A 20,894-nucleotide genomic window follows, 5' to 3' on the forward strand; every position below is an offset into this window, starting at 1 on the left:
AAGGCAAAGAGGCCCAGCCACCGTCACCAGGGATTTTCTTTTCTTTTTTTGCTGGTTTCAGGCTTTTTTCTGCCTGAGTGAAAATGAAACAAACACCCCCTGCGCCTCCCCGCCACCAGACACACACGCACACCGGCAGTCGTGCACTCGCGCGCCCGGCCTCCCAACCGCCGTGTCCGGGGCGGGACCCTCTCTGCACAAACAGCCGCGGGCCGGGCCGAGCGGGGAGCGCGCCGCCCGCTGCCCAGCGCTCGCCCGCTTCCTCGCGCCCCTGCCCGCCGCGCGCTGCCCGCCGCCCCGGAGGAGCGCCCGGCGGCCGGCCGGCCCGAGCGCAGGCGGCACACCCCGCCCCGGCACGCCCCGCCGGGCTCGGGCAGAGGCAGCGCGCCGACTGTTCGGGCAGCCGAGGACGACGCCGGGGCCGGGAGCCGAGGCGCAGGTCAGCCCCGAGCGCGCCCAGCTTCTGCGGATCAGGTGGGTCCCGCGGGGCGCCGCCCGAGCCCCCAGAGGCCGCGAGCCGAGCCCGGCCCGGCCCTGGGCGGCGGGCGCCGAGTGAGGGCGGCGCGGGGAGAGGACGGGCCACCGCGCTGGCCCTGCCCTGTTGCTGCCCTGCCTGTGTCCCCGCTTTTGTTCTTGTCGCTACCACTGCGCCCTACTCCGACCCCGTTTCTGTCCCCGCCTCTGCCCAGCCTTCCAGACTCGGGCCAGAAGGGCCGCGGGGTGGGCTTCCCACGGGGTTCGTGAGGTGGAGGCGGGAGAGGGCAGGCTCAGGGGCCGCGGAGCTGGACCACCGAGGAAGTCTCGAAAGGAGAGAGGGTCCTGCCCCCGTGTAAGGAGCAGGGTGGGGGAAGGGCTCCATCGCCCAGGACCAGATGGGAAGAGGATGCCTCCGGGAAGGGGGAGCCTGGGAGGGTGAAGTGAGGGGCGCAGGAACCCCCGAGAGCCGGGGCACGGAGCGGGAGAGGTCGGGGAGCTCAGAGAGCCGAGGAGCAACCCAACACCCAGCACCGGGAAAGTTTCAAACGTTGTAACTTTGGCAGCTACCAGGCCTGCTGCATCGGGGTGATGGGAGGCGAAGCCCTTCAGGTCTTCAGACCACCACGTTCCCACTCAAAGGGACACCACTCCGCGTTTGAAAATGGCAGAAAAACAGCTAAACAGTGATTGCACAAACTCTTGAAAGGCGTCCAAGAAACAGTAAAGTGGAAAAAAATGTCAGCGCGCGAAGAGAGAAAGCAGAGCGACTTGAGATTCCCCAATCTTCCCGCGGGCCAGGGAGGGAGGGAGGGAGGCGCGGAGGCTGTCGGCGAGCTCGCTCCTCCCCCAGGAGAGACCCGAGACCCCGGCGGCTGCGTTTGTAGCTCTGCTTGTAGCTCTGCTTGTGGTTTGCGCTCCTTCTGGCCGCTGAGCAGGCCTTGCTGCCTCCTTCATTTACTTAGAAATAGGTGGGTCTCAGGGGGCAGGAAGTACGGGGTGAGGGTGGGGGGAGCCCTGGCCTCGCTGCCTCCTAGCCGGGAAACCCTTTCCCAGGGAGAGCCTCAGTTTCCATAACTACGAAATAGAGATACTGCAGTGAGTAAAGAAATGCCAAGTGCCAAGGGGCTGTGTATGTGCGTGTGTGTGGGCGCGCGTGTGTACGTAGGGGAAGGATGTGGATGGTCTGTTGTACTTCTGCGCTTCTTTGGCTAAACTCAGCACTTTTTACCTTGCTCGGAGTTAATTCTGGGTGTACCTTGCCTCCCCTACCAGGCTGGGGGGCAGGTGCAGATTCCCAGTTATTGTTACATGTAACAGGTACGCAATGACTGAATAAGACAGAGCTGAAAAAGTCCCTAGGGTTTACCCGGTCAGGGAGATTTAAAACTCTGCCCCAGAGAAGACTAGGGTCCTCGCTCAAGGGGCACCATGGTGGGGGAGGGGAGCCTAGGCGGCAGGGCTCTGGTCCTTACCTTACCTCTTTCAGGCAGAACCGGTTCAGTTCTGCCTTTGCCTCTTCTATATATTAGGAAACCCCAGAGGCTGTTTTTGGTATCAGATTCTTCAGATCCAGTCTGATCTGGCCATCTTTGGTGGAGAAACTAAATCTAGAGGTGCGCACGGTGATCTGGGCAAGATCCGCCAGTGGCCAGGCCTGGCCAGGAAACCTGTCTCCTTAGTCCTAGGTCAGCAATGCCTTTTCCTGGCCCTGGTGGCTCTGAGCCACCGGCTCACCTCTGAGCACCAACCAGCCTAGACCCTAACTCCAGGGCCCCAGGGCCGCCTCCCTACCCTTGAGGGAGAAGAAGCCCAGGAGTCTCATCCTCTGAGCTTTCCAGGCCTTCAGTGGGCCTTTCACATGCAAGTTGGTTTCACAGGCTGAGGCCAAAAGAATTAGGTTCCCCAGAAACTAGTCAGCACACTGCCCCTTTCTTAGCCCAGCCCAACAGGTATCATCGACCTCCTTTATAGTTGGGGAGATGAAGGTGCAGAGAGGTCAAGTAACTCGCTCGTGGGCACTCAACTCCTAAATTGCAGCCGGGATTTGAAAGCAGCTCTGTCTGGCTCTAAGGCTTCTGCTCTTTGCATTACATCATCTCTCATGATGGCTAGAGAACAGCTAATGGACAGATGTCATTGAGATAGGGGCAAGGGTGAGGGGAGAATGGCCGAAAGGGGGGCTGGGTTAAGGGGGAGGCTGGACATTAATATAGGTGCATTCACAGCGTAAATATAATTATTGATATATTTGAACTGAATGTGTTTTCTGCCCTGTACATTGTCTTTATTTTAGCTTTTATTTTCTAGACACTTTAGAATTATTTTCTTTTCCTAATTTTTAACTGAAGTATAATTTCCATATGATAAAATCCACAGACGGTAAGTATTGGGTTCAACAAGTTTTGAAAGCTGTTTGCACCTATGTAACCACCACCCAAAATGAGATATGAAATATTTGCATCATCTTAGAAAGTTCCCATTTCCAGTGAATTTTCCTTCTGCCCTTCCAAGCAACCATTTTCTGATCTTCCTCACCATTGATTGATTTTGCCTGCTCCTGGACCTCACATAAATGGAATCATACTGTGTGTCTCTTTCACGTCTGGCTTATTTCACTCAACCTGATGTTTGTTAAATTCACCTGTGTTATTGTGTATATGAGTAGTTTGTTCCTTTTCAGTGCTGAGTCGTATTCCATTTTATGGATATACCATCATTTGCGTATTTATTCTCCTGATGATGAATATTTGGGTTATTTCCAATCTGGGCTAGTCTTTCTTTCTTTCTTTTTTATTTTTGGCTGCATTGGGTCTTTGTTGCTGCGTGCAGGCTTTCTCTAGTTTTGCCGAGCAGGGACTACTCTTCATTGAGGTACACAGGCTTCTCACTGCAGTGTCTTCTCTTGTTGCGGAGCATGGGCTCTAGACACGCGGGCTCAGTAGTCGTAGCGCACAGGCTTAGTTGCTCCGCAGCATGTGGGATCTTCCCAGACCAGGGATCAAATCTGTGTCCCCTGCATTGGCAGGTGGATTCTTAACCACTGCGCCACCAGGGAAGTCCCTGGATTATTATTTCTGGTAGAAATCTTTTGTGGTCATTTGCTATCACTTAGAAGTGAAATTGTTGGGTCATAGAGTATACCATTTTACATCCCCACAGCGATGTATACGACATAATTATTCCACATCCTTGACAATATTTGGTATTGTCTGTCTTTTAAATTTTTTTTAAACTTTTTTTTTTTTTGCAGTACACGGGCCTCTCACTGTTGTGGCCTCTCCCGTTGCGGAGCACAGGCTCCGGACGCACAGGCTCAGGGGCCATGGCTCACGGGCCCAGCCGCTCCGCGGCATGTGGGATCTTCCCAGACCGGGGCACGAACCCATGTTCCCTGCATCAGCAGGCGGACTCTCAACCACTGCGCCACCAGGGAAGCCCTGTCTTTTTTTTTTTTTTTTTTTGCGGTACGCGGGCCTCTCACTGTTGTGGCCTCTCCCGTTGCGGAGTACAGGCTCCGGATGCGCAGGCTCAGCGGCCATGGCTCACGGGCCCAGCCACTCCGCGGCATGTGGGATCTTCCCGGACCGGGGCACGAACCCGCGTTCCCTGCATGGGCAGGCGGACTCTCAACCACTGTGCCACCAGGGAAGCCCTGTCTTTTTTATTTTAGCCATTTTAGTGCCTGGATAATGGTGTCTTATACCTTCTGTTTTTTGGGGGTTTTTTTTTTTGCGGTACACTGGCCTCTCACTGTTGTGGTCTCTCCCGTTGTGGAGCACAGGCTCTGGACGCGCAGGCCCAGCGGCCATGGCTCACGGGCCCAGCCGCTCCGCGGCATGTGGGATCCTCCCGGACCGGGGCACGAACCCGTGTCCCCTGCATCAGCAGACGGACTCTCAACCACTGCGCGACCAGGGAAGCCCCTATATCTTCTGTATTTATGATGGAATTATAAGAGTTCTTGAGGAACACAACATGATCGGGGCAAAGAATATGAAACAAGATGGTGGTGTGGAGGCCACTGTGAGCCATGACTCCAGAGGGAAGGAACCAAATGGTGGCTGGAATTGTGACCTTAGGAACAGGAATTTACGAGCTCTGGAGAGCTCTCTATATATCAACTGAGATTTAAAGATCTGGTCCTTGTGCTCTATAAATACACAAGCTGACTCATGCTCATGGCTTTAAATGCTACCTGTATAGCAATCATCTTTACCTCCAGTTCAGATCTCTGTTGTAGGCTCCCAAGTCACATGTTTTTCTTGTTTTTTTTGTTTTTTTTTTTGCGGTACACTGGCCTCTCACTGTTGTGGTCTCTCCCGTTGTGGAGCACAGGCTCTGGACGCGCAGGCCCAGCGGCCATGGCTCACGGGCCCAGCCGCTCCATGGCATGTGGGATCCTCCCGGACCGGGGCACGACCCTGTGTCCCCTGCATCGGCAGGCGGACTCTCAACCACTGCGCCACCAGGGAAGCCCCCCAAGTCACGTGTTTAACTGCCCTTTGGGTATCTCTTCTTGGATGTCTCAAAGGCACTGCAGACTGGACAAATCCAGAACAGAATTCATTATCTCCTGTTGGCATTTTGTCGTGGGTCATTGGATGGTGCCACTAGCTGAAAGAATATGGAAAGAGGAATGGGCAGGGAGACACTGAATTTAGTTCCAAGCTAAATGGTGTGGAGCAGTCAAGGAAGATAAAGACTGGGTTGCACTGGGCAATTAGGAGATTACTGAAATATACTGCGAGTGGTTTTGGTGGAGTGGAGGGCAGGTAAGCTAGATTGCTGGTAGGTGAGAGAGAAAGAACTGGAGGTGGTGAGTAGAGTCAACTCTTTGAAGAAGTTTGTTTGAGAAAGTCAGAGGAGGGATTGAGCTATAGTTGGAGGAAGACAGGGTGAAGAAAAGGACTTTAGGATGGAAAAGATAAGTGAGATATAGGCTCAGGGGAAGGATTTAGTCCAGGAGAGTGAAGGAATGGCCAATACAGCAAGGTGCTGGGAGGAGTAGGGGGAGTGGGGAGGGTTGGCTTTGAAAAAAGATGGAGAAGCTTCATCAACTACAAAATTCTCTGTTGACTCTCCATGTGGACAACTCCTAATCATGACGTGTGAGGTTCTTCACCACCTGCTTCCGTCTCATCTCATATATATAGTGTATATCAGTTAGCTTTTGCTGCATAACAAACATCCCCCCCAACGCGTAGTTTATGACCACAAAGGTTTATTTATTACTCACACTACACGTCAGCTGGAGGGCAGTTGCAACTGCATGGTTTTGTAGATCTGCTCTGGGTGCCAGCCAGCCAGAATATCTGCTCCCTGTATCTTCTCCTCCCAAGACCCAGGCTGAAGCTGCTGCTTCTACCTGTTATCTGTTATTTTATGGTGAGAGCTGGAGGAAGAAAGAGATGATGTGATGCTTCTTAAAGTCTCTGAACTGGCTCATGATCACTTCTACTCATACTCCTTTGGTCATAGCCAGTCATATGACCAAGTCCAAAGTCAGTGGGACGGAGATATATATCCTCTACCTATTGGCCTGGAGTGGATACTTGGGAACAGCAATCCACATATATTTGTTAGAAACTCCTTCACACAGGTCCCCACCTATCTTTATCTCTCCAAACTAATCCCCATCACACTGCTCTTTGGTACCATTGTTCCCCTTTCCTGAAGCATGGCAATGGCCTTTCAAGTCTCTATATCCCTCTATCTAGGCATCATCACCCCCGCCCCCACCCCTGACCCAGCTGCCCCTGCTGAGTTGTTGTGCAGCTCTTTCAACCTGGACCCTGCTGCTGTGTGCTCCCTGTTCTCTGCTCCAGACTCGCACCCTCCCGCACACCCTCTCCCTGCAGCCCAAGTCCTCTTTCTAGACACCAAATTGATTGGCATTTTCCATCTTTCCAAGACTCCCCTCTGCTCTCAGGATAAAGCACATATTCCTTTAGGTGACATCCAAGGTCTTTGAAATTCTCATCCCTCACCACCCCACCCCTTGGAACTTCTGCTCCAGCCTGAGGGAATGACTGCAATTCCTGAAACCCGCTCTGGGCTTTTCCCCATGCTGCTCCCTCTGCTTAGAACACCCGCCCCGCCTCCCCTGCAAGCCCACTCACAGACTCCTACTCATCCTTCAAGAGCCCCACAAACCTACTCACAGAATCCCACTCATCCTTCAAGACCCAGCTTAACCATCACCCTCTCTGAGATGGCAGTCTCTTCATCCTGCCCCCCATGAATTAGGCATTCCCTTTCCTCCCACCAGGTCTCTGGGCATCCTGCAGTACACACCCCAGATACATTCTGTCGCATGTCATCATTCCTCCCCTCCTCGACTATAAGCTGCTGGAGCACACTGTGCACATGACCACAGTGCTCTTTACCTGACCCACGCTGCTGGCTAAGAGTGGCCTCTGGAGGCCCACTGCCTGAGTTTGCACCCTAATGCCTGTCAGACCTGGGGCAAAATACCTCCCCTCTCAGCCTGGGCTGAAAGGTCTGCTGATAAAAGCTTCACCCTCAGTCCTGCGAGACGGAGGCCATGTAGGCCAGTCAGGGAAAACAAAAAGTAATGTACAGGGCTTCCCTGGTGGCGCAGTGGTTGACAGTCCGCCTGCCGATGCAGGGGACACGGGTTCGTGCCCCTGTCCGGGAGGAACCCACATGCCGCGGAGCGGCTGGGCCCGTGAGCCATGGCCGCTGAGCCTGCGCGTCCGCAACAGGAGAGGCCACAACAGTGAGAGGCCCGCGTACCGCAAAAAAAAAAAAAAAAAAAAAAGTACATTTGGACTGTGGACTGAAGGCAAAGGGGTCATCATTTAGTATACTTAACTCAATTATTTATAAAAGTCCTTGCAGGAACTTCCCTGGCAGTCCAGTAGTTAAGACTTTGCCTTCCAATGCAGGGGGTGCGGGTTCGATCCCTGGTCGGGGAGCTAAGATTCCACATGCCTCACGGCCAAAAAACCAAAACATAAAACAGAAGCAATAAGAAGAAAAAAAAAAAAAGAAGCAATATTGTAACAGATTCAATAAAGACTTTGAAAATGGTCCACATCAAAAAAATCTAAATAAATAAATAAAGTCCTTGCAGTTCTAAAAAGGGGAAGTAAAAATATGTCATCGAAATCTCCAGCCAAGGAACTAATCTGCTCACCTTGTCTCAATGCTGGCGTGGAGGCCACAGACCTCAGCTGCCTACGGTCAGGCTGTGGCTCTTGCCAGGACTTGGGCTCTGCCCTTATTGCCAAACAGAGTCTCTAAAGGAGAGGTGGCGAGGGCAGCAGGTTGGAGACCCGAGGCAGTGTGCTTACGTTTTGTGTCCCAGGGGAAACCGCACCCAGGCGTTCTCCAGGGAGCTGGTGTAGGGCCTGTCTTTCCTGCAGTGCCTGTCTCAGGCCGTGTGTGGTGGGCAGATGTGAAGGGCAGGCGAAAGCGTGGAGCTGCTGCTTGGGCCAGGTCCTAACTGGAGAGTGAGTGATCGGAGACAGAAGGAGCACATCCGGGAAGGCAGAGGGGGAAAGGATTTCTAGAAGGATGTGGTCAAGAGGGTTGCATGGCTGAGAGGATGGATAGAGGATTGGGCCCTGGAAGAGGTCGGCTGGCTATGGGTTGATCGCAAGAGCCTGGAGGGAACGGAAAAATACTGTAGAGTTGTTCTTACCAGAGGTCCCTACACTAGTGGACAGTTAGACAAGTGAGATCGTATATCCACCTTGCTTGAGGCTCACAGAAGCCCTGTGAAGTCGGCAAAGCAGGAATTATTCCCCCCATTTTACATGTGGGGAAACTGAGGCTTAGAGTTTTGATCTTTTGGCCAAAGTCTCTCAAGAACGAAGTGGCAGAACTGAGGCATGAAAGCCCAGCCTTGACTCCACACCTGATTTGGCTTGGAGACTCTGGTGGGCTGCGGGCAGGGGGAGTGAAGGTGATTCTGAAGGGGGGCCAGGGTGCTGGGGCACAGATCCATGCCCAGACCAGCTGAGGGCTCCTGCCTGGCTCAGCCCAGAATTAGCCAGAGAGAGTGAAAAGTAGCAGCTGGAAGAGGTTGGAGAGAGAGAGGTAAGGTCTTGTAATTAGTTTTATTTATTTATTTATTTGGCTGTGCTGGGTTTTAGTTGTGGCATGCAGACTCTTAGTTGCGGCGTGCGAACTCTTAGCTGCGGCATGTGTGTGGGATCTAGTTCCCCGACCAGGGATCGAACCCGGGCCCCCTCCATTGGGAGCGCGGAGTCTGGACCACCAGGGAAGTCCCTTATGATTAAGGGACTTATATTAAGTTCTTCATAAAAGTTTCAAACTCCTTCCCACTCTGGGTGTTCTTATCTTCTGTAGACTTGCTTCACGTGCCCTGGACTTGGCCCCATATGGGGGGTGGGAGGGACACTAAAAAGAGCTTTGGGCTGAAGGTGAGCTCGTCTTGCCCCACTGAAGCTGGTGCTGCCAGCAGCAGGAGCTGTCGGAGCCTCAGCTTCTCTGTCAACAAAACGATACAAGGCTATGATCTGGCCGACTTCTCTCTGAGCAATATCTGCTGTTAAACAAAATGCAGACAAGTCCAAACCAACAGGAAGTGAACATTCAAACTAAAAATGTGCAAGGGAGAAGCAGCTGCTTTGGGCAGAGGGATCAAGTTTTGAGCCCCCATTTGTGAGTTTGGGTACCAGGAACTGGTTCTAAAAGTTACACCTCTTGCCAAGACTCATGCTTTGAATCACATATTCATTCAACATTCACTGAGCTGCCAGAACTTCATTGACTCATTGTTAAAGCATCCAGAATTTATTGAGCGTCTGCTACGTGCCCTGCGAGACACCTGAGATTAGCAGTGAATAGAGAGGTACCATCCCTGCCCGTGCAGAGGTAGAATTTAGCTTGGGAGACAGTCATTCAACAGCCAAGTGCACAGAGAGAGCCAAGAAGGAGAAATACGGGGTGGAGGGTCACAGGGGCCTGTAGCTGTCGGGGCAAGTAGTCAGGAAGGGCTTCCCTGAGGAAGTGACCTTCAAACTGCAGCCTGCAGGGGTTAGAGGCTGAAGGGGGAAGAGTATTTCAGGCACAGGGAGGAGGCTCTGAGAAGCAATCATCCTGATCTTCCCCATGGCCGTTCCAGAATCCAGATGGCCCTGGTGTCTGGAGCGACACCGAGGAGGGAGCGAGCCTGGGGCAATGGGTCAGCTGCCCAGCGGTGTGAGGTTGTGTTTGGTAGCATCTGCAGGCAGAAGCGCAGCTGTCCTTTCTCCTCCGTCAGGGAAACCACGAGTCCTCAAGCGGCCGGCCAGCTGTCTCCGAGAGGAACTTGCCCGGCATCTGTGGGGAACGACAAGACACTTTGCAAAATCAAGGGCGGGGTTTTCTCTAAGGGGAATATGGCTCCCGGAGAGCAGGGACTGGGTCTGGATTTGCTCTCGGTTGATCGATGGTTGTTTGTAGATTGGTATTTTTATTGCAAACTCTTATTTTCATATGTTAACCAGAGCTGTGCAGAGGAAGGGGGAATTAATATTCTCATGTGCAAATTGAGTGCTTAGGAATTCATTCCCTGGCATGAAAAGGCTTAGTAAACGTTTGCGGCTGGTATACTAAGAAGCACCTGAGAAGAGGCGCCGGTCAGGAGTCGTGGCTGCAGGCAGCCGAGGGAGCTTACGGCTCACCGGGGCAGAGGAGGCACGCATTGGAAGCATTTTTTGTTGTTGCTCACAGTATCCCTGGGGAAGCTGGAAAAGCAAGTTGCGCAGAACCAGTAGAGGTTGGACAACAGACCACACAGTTAGGCTCTCCCAACAGGAGCTAATTGTAGCTTTCGCTGCCACCGGAGCTGCTGTAACATTTCACTGGCATCTGAACCTTAGCGCTGCTTCCTTATGTTGCAAAGCTGACCAGGCCTGGGTCACTCTCCTGCATTCCAGGTGCAGATGAATGACCAGGGGGAGTGTTCGGCTCGTTCTGCTCTGGTGGTGGAAGAGGGTTCCTGACGCTGAGAAGTCACAAAATCCTCCAAAGTCACCAGAGATAGGGGGTCCAGTAGTGTCACAGAATCCTGCAGGTCTAAGGAGAGTCACAGGACCGCAGCTATGGGAGGGAAAAGTGTTCTGGGGAACTTCCAGAGGGGCAGCCTGGCCTTAGTCAAGTTATTGAACCCTGAACCTCAACATTCTCTGTGTAAATGGGTTGGCGTGGATTTAAGAGATAACCTGTGTGTCTAGTGCCTGACATGGTGCTTGTTATCATTATTATTGGTAGAAGTAGTAGTAACGTCACACCGCCGTTATCAGAACAGTTATGTTCTCGAAGGAAGAAACCCAACGTACGAAAATCTAGAGGAATTCAGAAGTGACCGCACACTTTTACACAAACAGATTCTCTGCAGGGTGTTCCTTTAAATTTTTACCTCCCCAGTATACTTAGGATAGGATTTAACTTATCAAAAATAAACCAGAGGAATGAATGCATCACCATCTTACAGACCCTTGTTAAATACTGTTGAAGAGAGCAGTTCTTTTGCAGGAATTGACAGATCTGTTTAGACTTCCGAGACTCGCTTCCTTGCTGTGGAAGCCTTAAAAAAGGAAGAGGGAAGTTCATGGCCACAGGACTGTAGCCACCGCCCTCACACACAGCCCCAGGAGGGTTGGGCTGCACCACCATACACTCTCCCCAGAAAAACAGACTCCCACAAACACAGAAGGCCTGGATTAGAGCTGGAGGCCATGGTATGCTGGTAAATGTTTCATGACCAGTTGAAAAATGAAAGCCCAGGGACTTCCCTGGTGGTGGAGTGGTTAGGACTCTACGCTTCCACTGCAGGGGGCACAGGTTTGATCCCTGCAAGCCACATGGCCAGGCCAAAAAAAAAAAAAAGAAAGCCCTGATACATGGTATTTGCCAATTCCCATAGTATAGATATTTCCACTGTGACCAGTTTCTAGCGACTACTGGAGGAGCTGGGAGCATGCTGCTGTAGAGTATTTCCCACTGTGTCTAGATACAGCAGACATAAATAACCTCAAGGGTATAGCATGTAGTAAAACAATTAGGAAGTGATAAGGTTTTTTGTTGTTGTTTTTTTTACATCTTTATTGGAGTAGAATTGCTTTTCAATGGTGTGTTAGTTTCTGCTTTACAACAAAGTGAATCAGTTATACATATACATATGTTCCCATATCTCTTCCCTCTTGCGTCTCCCTCCCTCCCACCCTCCCTATCCCATCCCTCTAGGTGGTCACAAAGCACGGAGCTGATCTCCCTGTGCTATGCGGCTGCTTCCCACTAGCTAGCTATTTCACGTTTGGTAGTGTATATATGTCCATGCCACTCTCTCACTTTGTCACAGCTTACCCTTCCCCCTCCCCATATCCTCAAGTCCATTCTCTAGTAGGTCTGTGTCTTTATTCCTGTCTTACCCCTAGGTTCTTCATGACATTTTTTTTTCTTAGATTCCATATATATGTGTTAGCATACGGTATTTGTCTTTCTGATTTAGGAAGTGATGAATTTTGATGATTACCTTTTTTTTTTTTTTTTTTTGCGGTACGCGGGCCTCTGACTGTTGTGGCCTCTCGCGTTGTGGAGCACAGGCTCCGGACACGCAGGCTCAGCGGCCATGGCTCACAGGCCCAGCCGCTCCACGGCATGTGGGATCCTCCCGGACCAGGGCACGAGCCGGCGTCCCCTGCATTGGCAGGCGGACTCTCAACCGCTGCGCCACCAGGGAAGCCCCTGATGATTACCTTTTATCTTACTGTAATTCACTGAGTTGTGAGTTTATAGAATTTAATTTTTAATAATGGCTGTGTTTAACAACTTGCTCGCCAAGTTCCTGAAAATTTAACAACTGGCTCTTGCAAGCCAGCATGAGCCAGCTCCAGGATGCTACTGGCTTGGGAGGTCCTTGGGGACTCCAGAGGACCCAGTGAAAATAGGCCATCCCCCCAAACAGCAGCTTCCCCTACCCTCAGGCAGTCTCTAACATGCCAGCCTTTTTATTGGCTTTGTTACCCTTTTCCCCACCTGAAATTATGTCTTTAATGACTTGTTAATTATAATTATTGATTTTGTATATTTGTTTACCAACTAGAATGTGAGCTCTGTGAGAACAGAAGACTTTCCTGGGTGGTTCGTTGCCGAATCCCCAGTGCTTAGAACACTGCGTGCATGTAGTTGACCCTCAATAACCATGGATCAACTGCACGAGCAGAGACAGGGCTAGGACCCTTCGAGGGTTCAAATCCTGCCTCTGCTATGAAGTGCATCTTTCTTTTTTTTTAATTGAAGTATAGTTGATTTACAGTTGTGTTAGTTTCAGGTGTATAGCAAAGTGATTCAGATATATATATATATATATGTATATATATATATATATATATGTACACACACATGTTCTTTTTTCCTTATAAATTGTTGAAAGATATTGCGTATAGTTCCCTGTGCTATTCAGCAGGTCCTTGTCAGTTATCTGTTTTACATACAGCAGTGTGTATATGTTAACCCCCAAAGGGTGCATGTTTCCTTGAGCCTCTTCATCTGTAAAAGAAAAGAGTTTGAGCAGAGACCCCTAGGGTTCCCTTCAGGTATAAAAAGTCTCTGTACCTGACAAAGGCGTCCTTCCCCACAGTGCAGCCAAACAGGGATTCTCAACTGAGCATCCTCAGGGGTAAAAGCCAGTGCACTGGTTGTTAGGACCGTCGGTTTTATTCTTTTCCTCCGAGGACAGCGTTCAACACTGAGTGCAGCATGGCTTCCCTTGAGCTGCCGTGACTGGCCCCATCCAGCTGTGAAGAGAGAGCGCCAGGCCCTGCCTGTTCAGGGGCAGCAGATATTTTGAGGCCTGTGGCATTTGCAGCTGGGTGAAATGCTCTAGGGTGAAGGAGGGAAGTCTTCCTGGGTGAGTCGTTCCAGCAGGATGGGCGCCCACAGCTCCACCAGGAACACAGAGCCCACTGGAGCCAAGTGGGGGCAGCCCTAGGAGGGAGGCAGGACAGGGACCCTACGTGTCTCCTGCATCGTGCTTTGCATCTTAGGACAGTGAGGTAAAAGACCGATCCTTTCCTTCTTCCTTTCTTTCTGGTCTCCCGTGGACCGGTCCATTGGTAAAATACCGTAAACACGAATTCCTCTCAATTTCTGTCCCTCCTCGTGGAGGAACAAACAGCATCTGTCCGCAGCCCCGCTTTGAGACTCACAGCAGCTGGTGGAAACAGGTGTTGGAGTCTCCTCCCTTTGCAGGTGAGAACACTGAGCCAGGTGGGGCTCAGGACCCTCCCTGGGTCCCTGAGGAGTGGAGGGAGATGGTGAGGCCCACACCTCCATGTCCCCAGGGGAGAGGCCACCAGCGCTGTCCGAGGGAGTCATCCTCATCCCTTCTCGAGGCTGAGATGACTGAATCCAGCCTCCTCTTCCCTGGGAGTTTCCAGGCAGAAGTAGGAACAGATAAACCCAATCCGCATCTTCTTCTGCATCTCATTGCCCTCCTCCACAAGGTCGTCCCCCTCCAGGGCAAGGTGGAGATGGTCCGGGACCCTCCCTCTACTACTGACTCAGTGCAGCTGGAGGCCTTCTGGTGCCCAGCAGCCCCAGGGAGCAGCCGATGCCCCCAGTCCATCTGCTTTGGGGCAGCATCGTAGGTTTTTCCGCCTTTCCCTGCATAGTTCCCTTTTCCTATGGTGTTTGGCCCACACTGAGATTCAGATTTGCTTTCCCTTAGGGATGGGGCTTGGGCGTGGACTGCCACTGCTGGGCAAGTAGGGCTGCCTGGGTTCTGCCTGCCCTTCTACAGTCAGCAAACTGGGAAGGGGAGTGATTCAGAAACCAGAGATATCATCAAACAGGAACAACTCACGCTTACTGGGCACTTACTCCAGATGCTGTTCTAGTAGCTTTACGGGAGCCCTGCCTTTTCATCACCCAGAAACCTGTTTTTTATAAATGAGGCAAGGAAGCACAGAAAGGTTTAGCTATTTCCCAGGGCCACATGGTAGGGGAGAGATCTGGGACTCAGATACCGGTGAGATGATGGGACCCTTCATCAGGGCCGCGTACTGCCTTCGTAAAGAAGATGTCAGAGCAAGCAGGGAGCTGGCGTAGCCCTCAATCCAACCCTCTCACTCCAATGGATGGGGAAACCCAGGCCCAGAGAGGGGTGGGGGCTTCCCTAAGGTCACACAGGGCCTGCGCTGGAGCCCAGGAGTCCTACACGCACCTTTGGCTCTGTCCTGAGGTTTTACCACCTTGGGTCAAGCATCAGAGTAACAGTTACAAGGTAACATCGCCAAGACGGCTCATCTGCTGGTTCTGTGCTGCGGGGGCCCCCTGTGGTTACGTGGGGGCGGGAAGGGCATGGGAGGCCCAGCCAGACCCCAGCAGCGCCCTCTGCCTGCACTGCTTGAGAAAGGTCTTGGGCATGGAGTCCCGGCATTAGTTGGAAAAGTTCAGACTCTTTGCTCCCCCGCCAGCCCCCCATGCTGTAGAGAAACAAGCGGCCCATCCGCTCCTAGATGTCACATTTCCTGTTTGTGAGCCTGGATTGAGGTAGAGTCCATGGTGAAGGGCAAGGGGAGGGCGGGGCCTTCCTTTCAGGAATTAGAATAGTTGGAGGTGGAAAGAGCTGGAAGATTTTGCCTACATGCTTCATTTTGTAGATAGGGACACTGAGATCCCCCAGATGTAAGAACCTGGCCTAGGTCATAGAGGATGCTGGAATCACCCTGGCTTTTGCTTTTTGATTTTTGGAGTTTGGTTTGTTTTTTCTTTTTGAGACAACGCAATCATAGAATGTGTGAGCTGAGCTGGCAGAGATCTATTTAGTCGGTGCCCCAGTTCACCTCTCCAGGTTGCATAGGTGAGAACCTGAGACTGGGGTGGAGGTGGGCGGGGATGGAGGAGTACTTTCTTTTTTTTTTTTTTAACTGTGTAATGCTTTATTGTACAAATGTTTTCATAATATATTTAATAATTACTTTATTGTTGAAAATTTGGGCCACTTAAGAAACTATTGGGTTGGCCAAAAGGTTCGTTTGGGTTTTTCCATAACATCTTACAGAAAAACACGAATGAACTTTTTGGGCAATCAAATATAATTTTTTAAATTAATTTTTATTGGATTATAGTTGATTTACAATGTTGTGTTTCTGCTGTACAGCAAAGTGACTCAGTTATACATATATAATACATATGTGCCCTCTTTTTAGAGCACTTTCTTAAGATCCTAGAGCTGGCTGCTGGCAGAGCCCTGAGAAGAACTCGTTTCTTGAATCAATGTACAACAAATACCATTGAATGCCACCTCTCAGCCTGATGCTGATTAGCAAGGAACTTTCCATCTGGTGGGGAGGTGGACATTCATCAAATAATCATGCATATATGTCCAAAGACTGATCACTGCCCTCAAGGAAAAGAACAGGAAGCTACAAGGAGAATAAGACTCTTCCCTTAGGAAGTGACGTTGGAGCTGAGACCTCAAGGACACGGAGGGAGGGGGTAGACGGGTGTGAGGGGGGTGGGAAAAGGTGTCCCAGGCAGAGGGAAGAGCACGTGCAAAGGTCCCGAGGCAGGAAGTGCCTCATTTTATAAATGAAAAAACCGAAGCCCAGAGATTGGAGACCCATCTAGCTTAGTGCCCCAGAGAATCTTTCTCTTCCCCCACCCCCAAGTTCCTTAAAACTTTTTTAAAGGAAAGAGACAGAAGATAAACAACTAACTAAACAAGTGAGTCAGTGGCAGAGCTGAAAGTACTGGGACCCACCCCCCTCTGCCTTCACGCCAAGGGAATTTTAGAAAACCCTCAGACTGGCTGTTTACGAACTGTGGGACCTTGACTAAGACAGTTAGCCTCTTTGAGCCCCTGTTTCTCCATTTGTAATATGGAGCCCACCTACCTGCTCTGTGGATCCCACACAGACTTCTTGTGAAAGGGCTCCGTGCTGGCCAGTGTGGGAGGGAGACCCAGGACAGCGGGACTGCTGGTTCCCCTCCCGTGTCTCCTCCAGGGCTGGCCCTGGGCCCCAGGTCTGAAGGAGCCTCTCTCCACCCCATCATTTGACTGTAATCCTATAATCCACCAGTCAGCATTAATCACATATGGTACCAATGCCCCACCAAGACACATATGTGTCTTGGACAGTGAACTTATAGGAAATAAAGGAGGAAGCTTGGGAGCACCTGTTACGCATCCAGCATCTCAGTAGACACTCCCACAAGCAGCACTGTTTAACCCTCCCAGCAGCCCTGCAAGGGGGGTGCCCTTCTGCCCACTGGCTAGGGAAGGACACGGAATCTCTAAAGGACACTGCCTAAGGTCACATAGCCAGGGAAGGGCCACTCCAGGGGTAGCCCCAGGCTGCTCATCTTGGAGGCTACCTTCTGGTCTGTCTGCCCTTGAGCCAGCCCGGAGCAGAGGGCCCAGGCCCCAGGAAGGTGGACCCGCGTGACCTAGGGCAGAGGGCACCCTGGCCGGCAGACACATTGGCTGCCCTTCAAACCAATAGTCTTTCTATCTTTGTTCGACATTTACCTGGGGTGAGAGGTGCTGGAGGAAGTGGATTTGCAGTGAATGCAGATGGTGAGGCTCTCCTGGATTCTGAATTCATTCTACACGAGAACGTTTTCCAGAAGCAGAAGGGATAGAAATTCACTGACAAAGTCACTTTCCCAGCTGCAGTGAGTTAATGGCCTAAAAAAACACCAGCTGTTCCCCATTTTTCTTTCTCTCTTCAGTTTGCCTTTGAGCTTTTCCAAGCCAGACAGCTTCTTGGGAGGCTCGTTAGAGGATTTGTTTTGGTTCCTTTTTTATTTGAAATTTATTTAAATATAGAAAGAACAACGAGCCTTAGAAAGGGGGCCTGCTCTGCCTGTAGTTTATTTTGACTGAGCAGCTTGGTGTATTCTTCAGATGGCATCCTTGAACTTGGCTGCTTTTATTAAGTACAGAAAGTATTGCCTACATTTGCATAAAAGACAACAATGCATCTTGGGAAAGTACCAGAGAACCACTCGTTTTATGTAATTAAATCGCTCTTCATCTGGCTTTGCTTTTTTTGTTTTTGTTTTTTTACGGGGGCCACACCGCTCAGCATGCAGGATCTTAGTTCCCCGGGCAGGGTTCCGCCAGGGATCGAACCCGTCCCCCCCGCAGTGGAAGCGTGGAGTCTTTTTTTTTTTTTTTTTTTTAAGCGTGGAGTCTTAACCACTGGACTGCCAGGGAAGCTCCCGCTTTTTGTCTGGTTTTAAAAACAACGTATTCTCATTGTAGAACATTTGAAAAATGCAGAGAAGTGGAAAGAATAAAGTGATCCCTTTGCCACAATCTCATTGCACAGAATTCACCGCTTTTACCACGTGAAGCTAGGTTTTGTTTTCGTGGTAAAATAGAACATAAACCGTTTTAACCCTTTTTGAGGGTACAATTCAGAAGCACTAAGTACATTTACAAGTTGGACAGCCATCACCAGTGTCCATCTCCAGAACTTTTCCATCATCTCCAACCAATGAAGCAAATAATTTCCCAATTCCCACTCCTTGCAGCCCCTGGTAACCGCTATTCTACTTTCTGTCTCTATGAATTCGACTACTCTAGGTACCTCATCTAAGTAAAATCATACAATATTTGTCCTTTTGTGTCTGGCTTACTTCACTTAGCATAATGTTTGCAAGTTTTGTCCATGTTGAAGCATGTGTCAGAATTTCATCCCTTTTTAAGGCCAAATAACATTCCACTGTGTGTCTAGACCACATTTGTTTATCCATTCGCTCATGGATGGACATTTGAGTCGTTTCCATCCTTTTGGCTATTGTGAATAATGCTGCTTGGAATCGGTGTACAGGTGTCTCTTTGAGTCCCTGCTTTCAGTTCTTTTGGGTATATAACCAGAAGTAGGACTGCTGAGCCATATGGTAACTCTGTGTTTAATTTTGTTTAATTTTTTGAGGAACTGCCCTACATGTCCAGTAATTCTGATGTATAATATCCATAGTGTAAATCATAGTCTCTGTGCAATTTTGTATCTGATTTTCTTACTTCATTTTCCATTGTATCAACTATTCCTCAACAACGTTTTTTAAAGGTTGCATAATATTCCACTGTGTTGTCGTACCACATTTCCTTTTTCTCCACTCATTGATTTCTGGGCCACAGCAAAAGATTTTAAAATACAATGGTAAAATAGATAACTTGCTTCTGATAAACAGCCTTATGTTCTGTTCGTACTTGTTCAAGAAATACTCACCAAAGAGAAGTTGCTGCCCTCAAGAAATTTTTAAATTTCTCCTTGGGGATTCTTGGGGATCATCCAATTCAGTGGTTTTAAAAGTTCTTTGAAGCCAAGGAACCTTTACTACAAACAAAACAGCAAAGAGATGAAAGGAGAGATGGTCTGGAGAAGGGTGGATGGGGCTCAGAGTCCTGTTCTCTCAGCCTCTCCAGCTCCTCTCTGTGTCTCTGAGGGACTTGGGAGATTCTGGGGTTTTTTTGGAACAGTTTGAAAACCACCAGGCTGATCCAGCACCTTTATTTTAACAAAGGGTAGGCATCTTGAGAGAGGAAGGGACTTGGCTGAGGTCAAGTTCATTTTTTCATTCATTCATTCATTCATTCATTTCATTCATTCTTATTTTTTCTCAACCCTTAACACCTGCTGCATGCATGTCAGTATCACTTAGGGAGCTTGTTAAAAATGCAGGTTCTGGGGGCTTCCCTGGTGGCGCAGTGGTTGAGAGTCCGTCTGCCGATGCAGGGGACACAGGTTCGTGCCCTGGTCCGGGAAGATCCCACGTGCCGCGGAGTGGCTGGGCCCGTGAGCCATGGCCACTGAGCCTGTGCGTCCGGAGCCTGTGCTCCGCAACGGGAGAGGCCACAGCCGTGAGAGGCCTGCGTACCGCAAAAAACAAAACAAAACAAAACAAAACAAAACAGGTTCCCAGGACTGTTCCTTCCAGACTCCGAAGCAGTAGATGTATGGAGAGACCAGGACTGGAAACCCAGCTCCACCGTCCACACTGGGCTCCACTGGGGGTCTTCCCCTTCCAGCCCCTGCATTTGCAGATGCTGGCTCTTCGACCCAAGTGCCCTTCCCCACCCACCAGACTCCTACTCACCCTCTGAGGCCCAGTTCAAATGTAGCCTCTTCTTCTTTGAAGCCTTGCTACACAGCCCGTGCACCATGGCTTAGTCCTTCCTCTTTGGCCCCAGAACACAACACAGGGCCTCCATCCCCTCTCAGCCACTCACACTTAAATCTTTCTCTTGTGCATAATAGTTAATTGCTTCCAGGCCTGGCTCCCTGACTAGAATGTCAGCTCCTTAGGGAGTCTGTATAATCTCTGCGTTCCCCACAGTACCAGGCACAGAGTGGGTGCTTTGTTATTGTTTACTGGCTGGACTTGGATCTAGTACAGCCCCATATTTGGAGGATAAGAAAACCGAGGCCCAGATACAGCCTGCAATTTATGGAAGGTCATACAGCCCATGGGGGCAGTGCCAGACTGCCACCCGGGTGTCCTGAGGCCCAGCACTCAGCCCTGGCCAGCTGGCCAGGAGGGCAACTAGCCGTCTGCTCTGGGCAGAGGGCACTGGCCCCACTACCTTATCCCTGACTCCTATAATAGCCCCGGTTTTCGGAAACCCGGAGAGCTCTCTGCCTTGCTTCTGATTCAAGTGTACATGTTTGGATGCCTGGAATTAAGTAAATTCTAGTTTCAAAAAGTTTTATAAAGTATAAAACTTCAACATATACTGTATGGGATATCATGTGAGTGCTGCTTGGACCAAGCCAGCGCTCAGAAGCTATGAAAGCAAATCTAATAGGGACTGTCTGGGGGTAGGGCCAGCCAGCATTCTGTCCAGAGGGGGCTGCTACAAAGCCCTCCTGTTGTCCTAATTTGTGATCAACAACTGATGCTTTTCTAATTAGCACGCGGGATGCTAAAAATAGTGTTTTTTTTTAATTGGGGAAACAGGTACCTTGTTTATTATGATGAATGTTGTACATGGGCTCACACTGCTGAAATCAAAGTAGTTATGTTATTTATGTATTTATGCTGTGGGGATGGGATAAAGCAACACTTATTCACTCCCCACTGTTGCATGAAGATGGTGTAGGGTTCCTTACCCCATCCCAGCCAGGAACTCTGGGTTTTATGGGACAATGCGGGACAGAACCCAGCCTCTGGAACCCTGGCATCTGCCTCTGCAGGGGTCCTTAACCTTTATTGTGCTCCTTCATGGACTCCTTTGGCATCTGGGGGAGCCTATAGACTCCTTCTGGGAATGTTTTAAATGTGAAAAATAAAATGAATAGGATTATAGAGAGAATGACTCAAATTGAACTATAGTTACTAAAATATTGGGTTGGCCAAAAAGTTTTTCCAAACCGTCTTACGGAAAACCCATACGAACTTTTTGGCCAACCCAATATTAATATTAG

At 50.2% G+C, this 20,894-nt stretch overlaps 1 protein-coding gene across 2 annotated transcripts in view; it reads left to right on the forward strand.

The window, feature by feature from the left end:
* The first annotated feature begins 217 nt into the window (after positions 1-217).
* Positions 218-20,894, forward strand: part of GGTA1 (glycoprotein alpha-galactosyltransferase 1 (inactive)) — a 66,171-nt gene continuing 45,494 nt past the window's right edge. For both annotated transcript variants that reach the window (XM_060014215.1, XM_060014217.1), the window contains exon 1: positions 218-474. The gene's annotated coding sequence lies outside the window, so the exon portion shown is untranslated. The remainder of the gene's footprint in view (positions 475-20,894) is intronic.

Source organism: Delphinus delphis, chromosome 6, assembly GCF_949987515.2.
Source record: "Delphinus delphis chromosome 6, mDelDel1.2, whole genome shotgun sequence".
Lineage (NCBI taxonomy): Eukaryota > Metazoa > Chordata > Mammalia > Artiodactyla > Delphinidae > Delphinus > Delphinus delphis.